Source organism: Sinocyclocheilus rhinocerous, unplaced genomic scaffold (assembly GCF_001515625.1).
Source record: "Sinocyclocheilus rhinocerous isolate Xijiao unplaced genomic scaffold, SAMN03320098_v1.1 scaffold508, whole genome shotgun sequence".
NCBI classification, from domain to species: Eukaryota; Metazoa; Chordata; class Actinopteri; order Cypriniformes; family Cyprinidae; genus Sinocyclocheilus; species Sinocyclocheilus rhinocerous.
Window position 1 is genome coordinate 136,896 of NW_015650695.1, and position 7,091 is coordinate 143,986.

Genomic DNA, 7,091 nt, shown 5'->3' on the forward strand with positions numbered 1-7,091 from the left:
TGGGAGTTATGAGCGATGCCGTACTTTCCGTCGCTACAACAGTTTAATAGCATGTTGAAATATCTAATGTAAATGTTCAAATAAAGCTTTGAAAAAGTTTAATAAAAAGGTAAACCTCACATTTCAGCCTTTAAATAAAGAAAATTATATTATATAATTATATATTGTCAAAATTATAATTGATTAATAACTGATTATATGTATTTTATCTGCTCCATAAATAATTCTAGATAACTTATCTGAATTGTTTAAATGTGTAGAATCCACATAAGCTTGTTTTTCATCAACTGGTCAAAATTTAGGCTACAGTAGGGCATGCAAATGCGGCCAGACAAAAACTGCACACAAGCTGAATGTAAATGTAAGTCTCTGTAAATCCACTCGCTTGACAGCAGGTGGCGCTTATGGAAAAGCTGTTTCCCGTAAACTCTGTGGACAAAGCAGTATTGCGATTAAGAACACTTCCTTTAGGTATTACATGGAGCGAAGATGAAAACAAAATGTCATCGAACCGTTTCTGAAGACAGTCAGAACCTTCAGAGGTACATTCATATAATGAATTCATTCATATATTCATTTGTATAATTCCCTTAGCACTCTTTTAAAACCTCCCAGCTTTTCCGCCCTGTTTTCACTCAAAACAAAACTACTCTGCGTGCTGTGCGCACGTGAGACTGTTACTTAAAATTGTGCTTTATGCTGGACAGTATTTATTTATCGCAAGTTGTTCAAATCGCTGTAATCTAATACGGTTTTAATGATAATTAAAAGATGAAACGGTAATACTAACCTTGGGGAATTTTATCATGATTTATCGTCAAACCGGTAATCGTTACATCCCTACTGCTATGTTCATTATTACATCCATCATCAACAAAACACCTCAATCGCTATGGAGCCATTCTTGTCTACATCTGCTCCGGCGATGAAACAAAGGCAGTCGGACTGTTACAGCTCACTCAGAGTGGGTCTAAGGTAAAACGGCCATGTCAATCAACTATCGTGGGAGTGGCTTTCGTCTGTGTGACGTCACACAGACAAGAAGCTGAGAACGGCCTGATTTGAAAAAGGGTATATTATTTTTAGAGATTAAATAAAAACCGCTGGGTGGATTTTTATCATTATAGGGTAGATGTGTACACACACTGCCAACACACATTTATGTTCAAACAACATGTAAAAGTGAATTTAGCATCCGATGACCCCTTTAATAAAAAAAAAACACTTTAATACCATTTAAAACTAATTTATCTAACCACCATTATTTATACTATTGCAATTGCAGTGTAAATGCATTCATGCCACCTCTGAGCTGCAATAAACTGTCAGTAGATATCTAAACACCAATTCAGATGCAGCTTCTGAAAAAAAAAATCTTGGCCTAAAAGTTTGTGCAATAAATTTTATGTTGAATCAAATAAAACACTTCTTTCTAAAGCTGCTTTCTGATGCTTTTCTCATTTAACACAATAACGACTTACAGTTTTTTGTGGGCAATTTCTCAGCCAGATATGACGTGCAATTAATTCGCAATTGATTTGATTAATCAATTGTGTCATTAATTATATATGTGTGTGTGTGTCTGTGTTTGTGTGTGTGTGTGTATACATATACATACAGACGCACAAACATTACCATTATTTTCCTCTTTAAAAAAAAAAAAAAAATTGCAACAATATACCAGCCTTATATGAGCATTACATTTGTTTTCTGGGAAGCACCTTGTAGTTTCATGACATTGAGCAACTCTTGTAATGTCAAAATAGACTATACAAATACAATATAATAAAATATTAATAATACAGTTTATAATTCTACTTCATCCCAAACAGGAGAGAAATCTATCAAGGTTGACCACACATGCTTTTTTACAGACATTTTTTTTTTTCAGAATAAATGTTGAGTCGACCCATTACAGATTCCAAGTTGATATTCTCCTTACAACACCAGTTTACACTTCAGATACACCACTGTGATGAACATGTGAAATGACACACATGGCCTCCCATTTCAACTTTACATTTAACACACACACACATAATATATAGGATACCATGTGTCAGATTTGTTTTCCGGATCATTCCTCTCTAATCCGTCGTTCTACACTTCTGCTCCTCACCCCCTCCCTGTCATCAATCTCCCTCGCTCCGCTCCTCCTCTTCATCCGTTCTGAGTCTATTCATCTCAAAATGAGCTATCACAGACAAATGCACTCCACATGCAAGACTCCCATTCCTCTATCGCCAGTTTAGCACAATGGAGAGGCCAACCTAGTCATCCACTACCCAATACAGCCCTGCACGAGCAGCAGGGAGCTAATCCAGACCTTACATTACTATCCTCTCACTACTTTCCTCGCTTCCTCTTCAATAATAGAGACTAGTGTCCTGCAGAGGCAGTTTATAAGCAAAGTATCTTTAATATTCGAATGAGAGGCAGAGGCATAAAATAAGTTTCCCACTAACTCTTGACTGCTGGGAGGGGATAACAGCTGAGCTCTTGGCATCAACGATACCGTGCCAGAACAGCATGTAATTAAGAGAGGAAGGGGAGAGATTGAGATGCGTTGAGGAGAGAATGCATCTAAATTCAAGTGATTCATCAGCTGATCTACCACGATGGATCAAGTATCAGATTGATTGGAAATAAGAGGCACTTAGCAGCCAGAAAGATGTCTCTCTGTTGCTTCAAGAGAGCAACCATATTTGTGTTGTGTTTTATTTTCTTTCTTTTACATTCAGTTATTTATAATAATTAGCATTTAAACATTTTATTGTTCCATTTAATCATTTATAATAATTGTAGACCCCTTTTATTGATTCATTCATTAATCAGTAATTTTATATTATATTATACTATTATATTTTATATTTGTTTTCAAACTGTTAATTTCATGATTTTGTGGTTTCCAGGAATATTTGTCTTCACGGGTAAGACAGTAAGTGAATGTCTCCATTTCACGGTTTTTAACACCACAGGATGATGTTCTGAAGCAGTAATTTTCCATTGCTATAGTTTGTGGTATTTGTTGGATTTGTGCTGGTCAGATGAAGTTTGACTGAGCATTAAAACAGACGTAGCTAAGATTATCGTCATTACTCATCTCCTGCTTTCTCTTCCCTGCTTTCTTCCGACTGCCTCTTGCCCTGATAGAAGACTGTTAATACTGTTTTTGGTACTAGATAAAATGCAGTGAAACACTGATTTTGGGTACCAGACAATACTTGTTTTTAACAGGTTATGGGTACCAGGCAAAACATATTTTTTCTGATGGGATCTGGCGCTGGGGGTTGGATCCACTATTCATGACATGGAGACTCAACCTTAGATTATTCGGCTGGATGTCAGCATAAACTAATATCTTGGTGTAGTCAGCAGGATGTTGGCACGATCTAACATGCCCTAAGAAAAAGCAGTTCTTAAAGGGATAGTTCACGCAAAAATGAAAATTCTGTCATTAATTACTCACCCTCATGTTGTTCCAAACCTGTAAGACCTTCGTTCGTTTTTGGAACACAGATTAAGATATTTTTGATGAAATCCGAGAGCACACCAGATGCCATCAGAAAATATCTGTTTCTCTGGTACCCAAAACCTGTTAAAAACAATTATTGTCTGGTACTCAAAATCAGACTGACCCAGAACAGTAGAAATCATTGAATAAAGTTGTTATTCTAGATTTCTTTGCGCACAAAAAGTATTCTCATAGCTTCAACAAATTACGGTTGAACCCGATGTCACATGGACTATTTTAATGAAGTCTTTACTACCTTTCTGGGCCTTGAACGTGTCTCATTGCTTCATTGCTGTCTATGGGAGGGTCAGAAAGCTCTCAGTTTTCATCAAAAATATCTTAATGTGTGTTCCGAAGATGAACAAAGGTCTTACGGGTTTGGAACGACATGACGGTGAGTAATTAATGACAGAATTTTCATTTTTGGGTGAATTATTCCTTTAAAAATCCCTTATTTTAATTTATGTTTCAGATTACTCAATGATTCAAATACCTTAATAGTTTAACTAATAATACTAAGGAATACATATTTGGACAAAAAATTGCAATTCCATTGCCAAATGAGGAGATAAACTCAAACACTTTTAAAAATGGTGTTTACACAGACTAGTCTAATTGGCCTTAACTATATATTAATCACTGATACTTAAAGAAACAAAAAATGTGGTAACAATCATTTTCATAAAATATCACTTACAAACTACAGTGCATGTTGTCATAAGAACAACCAGTCAGCAACCCCACAGTTAGTTTTAAGCTGCGTGTATTTGACTCACCAAAATAAATCAACTCATTAGAATAATTTGTTTGGGAATCAGACTACGCTGGCTGCACTGTATGTTTTTGATTCACTAAAAAGAACTAGCTCATAAAAGTCATCATTTGTTTTGTAACAGTAATGTCAACATTCATAATTTTTACTTTACAACTGATAAATATGATTATTCTGACATGGCGCACTGTTAGGATACACCTGCAGTCTGTTCATAGCCTGACACATTCCAATCAATGTTCATTTCCAGAAATGCATTCAATTAAATTAAAGGCTTTTTAAGGTTTGTATCAGAAGTAGTATCTCGGACAATCATTTTTCTATATTGAAACTCAACCAGAGAGCACCTTCTGTGATTTTTCTACAACAATAGAAAGAGGCCCTTCCAGCAAGTAGTGCTCCAAAATCTATTTCTTAACACGGACTCAGAGATAGGTTTGAATAATAAAAATTAGATGAGAAAAAGAACAGACACAGTGAGAGAAAGTAGAAAGAGAGAAATGAAAAGGAGTAGAGAAAGAGAGAGCGAGATAGAATGAGAGTCAAGAGTCCACAATTCTTAATTTGACTTCACTGTATCTTCTGGGTAAAGTTGATGTACCATTACCTCCGTCGCTAAAGACAGCTTCTCTCCTCTACAACTGTGTTGACAAGATACCTAGTTTAGATTCAACTCTTCAGAACACCAGTGGCATTAGCGCAACCAAACGGAGCTCATGCTGAGCCGCAGAGAGGGAGACAGAGACTCGCTCTTCAGAAGGTCACTCGCAGCATTAACAGCCTCTACTGCTGCTGGCTTGTTACGCCTGGCAGCTATCACGGAGCTGTCCGACTTATAAACTACAGAGAAAACGAGCACAACCTTGAACGCACAAGATAAAACATTTATCGAAATTAAAGCGTACAGATACACTTAAGATCAAAGAGAAAAAAACTATGTGGTAGAAGAAAAACAATTGCACAGAATAATTGAAAAGAGACGTCTGAATTATGTACAAACCACTCGACAAAATAAAATTACTGTACACTAAAAGTGAAAGCCTTATATATAATAGATGGACACTTAAAGGGGTCATATGATGTTGCTAAAAAGAACATGATTTGGTGTATTTGGTGTAATGAAATGTGTTTATGCGGTTTAAAGTAAAAAAAACACATTATTTTCCACATACTGTACATTGTTGTTTCTCCTCTATGCCCCGCCTTTCTGAAACGCATCGATTTTTACAAAGCTCATCGGTCTGAAAACCTTTAATGTTACAACAGATAGAATGATAGAACCTTAGATAGTCCAACAGACCAATAGAAAGAGAAATAGAAAGATAGACAGACAGACAGACAGATAAATAGATAGATAGATAGATAGATAGATAGATAGAAGCACTGTAATACAGAAATACAGAGCAGAGCTTGGGTTGTACTGTAGAAAGGGATGTGATGACTCATAAGCCACGCAAGGGGGTTTAGAGAAAGAACAGAAAGAGGAGAAAGAAGGAGAGAGAGGGAAGCACGAGACACAGAGGAAGAGAGAGAGAGAGAAATTACAATAAAAAAAGAGTCTTGTTCATAACAACCCGAGCCATCAAAGGATTAGAGCGGTGGTGGGCCGTCACAATTCACCCCGCTCAATCTTCTGCTTTTGTTGTGAGTGTGTCACATAATGAGGCTGATGTTTTAATAGACTTTGTGAATTATGGTGGATCTGTAAAATCAACTGAGCATCTTACTTTAATATCGGTCTGAAAAGCAACTGAGCGGCTCTAGAAGTGGCTGTTTTTTATTTGAATGAGTGTTAGAAAAGCTTTCTCTCTGAACATTGTGTCAGGAGAACACACATCTTTATCTACAGAGTATTTGCTCAAAAGCACAAATCACTGAAATACACACATAGTCCATTCTGTTGCAGAAGTAACAGCATTCTTACTCTTTCTGTATCTTATTTCTTATTTAAAAACACCTTTTTTTCCCCAGGCGATATGAACTATGAACAATCAATAGGCTCCACTGCATGTCCAGCTGTTCATTTAGCACACGAGTTTCCATGTTACTATAGCTCCAACACAAATACACATCATACTGCGTTATATTCTTTGGGCTGTGCTGGGTTTATTTTCTGTTCTTGCCTTAGTGTAATAAACTACTTGTGTTTTTCTGCTTTTACATCTCCATGGGCACACTGTTTATGTTTCCTGTATCCCATAATCTCACCCAAAGCCTATGGCATCTCTCTGCCTGGGTCTTTCTACAGGACAGGTGCCATCTGTGTCCCTCATGTACAGTTGTGTGGGGAAAAAATTAGGTAAACAATGAATAGTGGATCCTGGTGTTGTGCTAATACATATGTGCTAATACATATTGACACTAACATATAAATAAAGTCTAAATACTAAACACACACACACACACACATTGCTGCCATGTGATTGGCTGATTAGCAATTTGTGTTACCAAGCAATTGAACAGGTGTACCTAATAAAGTGGCCGGTGAGTGTATATATATATATTCTTTTTAAAATAATTTTATACTCTATATAAAAATAATTTTGAAGAAAGATCGATGCGATATATATATATTAGGGGTTGAACGACTTCTGATTTTTTAAAGTCGACTTTAGGGCTGCCACTAATGATTATTTTTATTTCGATTACTCTATCGACTAATTTATTGATTAATCGATTAATCTAAACGATTAATTTCCCACAAAAAAAATTCGCCAATTTTAAAGAACATTTTATTAAACTTGCAACTTTGCCATTCAGTAGTGTACCATAAAAAAGTATAAATGTAAACAAGCCATTGATTGA

The 7,091-nt window shown here is 36.1% G+C and overlaps 1 protein-coding gene across 2 annotated transcripts in view; it reads right to left on the minus strand.

Moving 5' to 3' along the window:
* The window catches only part of LOC107712222 (glutamate receptor ionotropic, NMDA 2B-like), a 102,604-nt gene that overhangs the window by 46,926 nt on the left and 48,587 nt on the right, over window positions 1–7,091 (minus strand). The window lies entirely within an intron of this gene.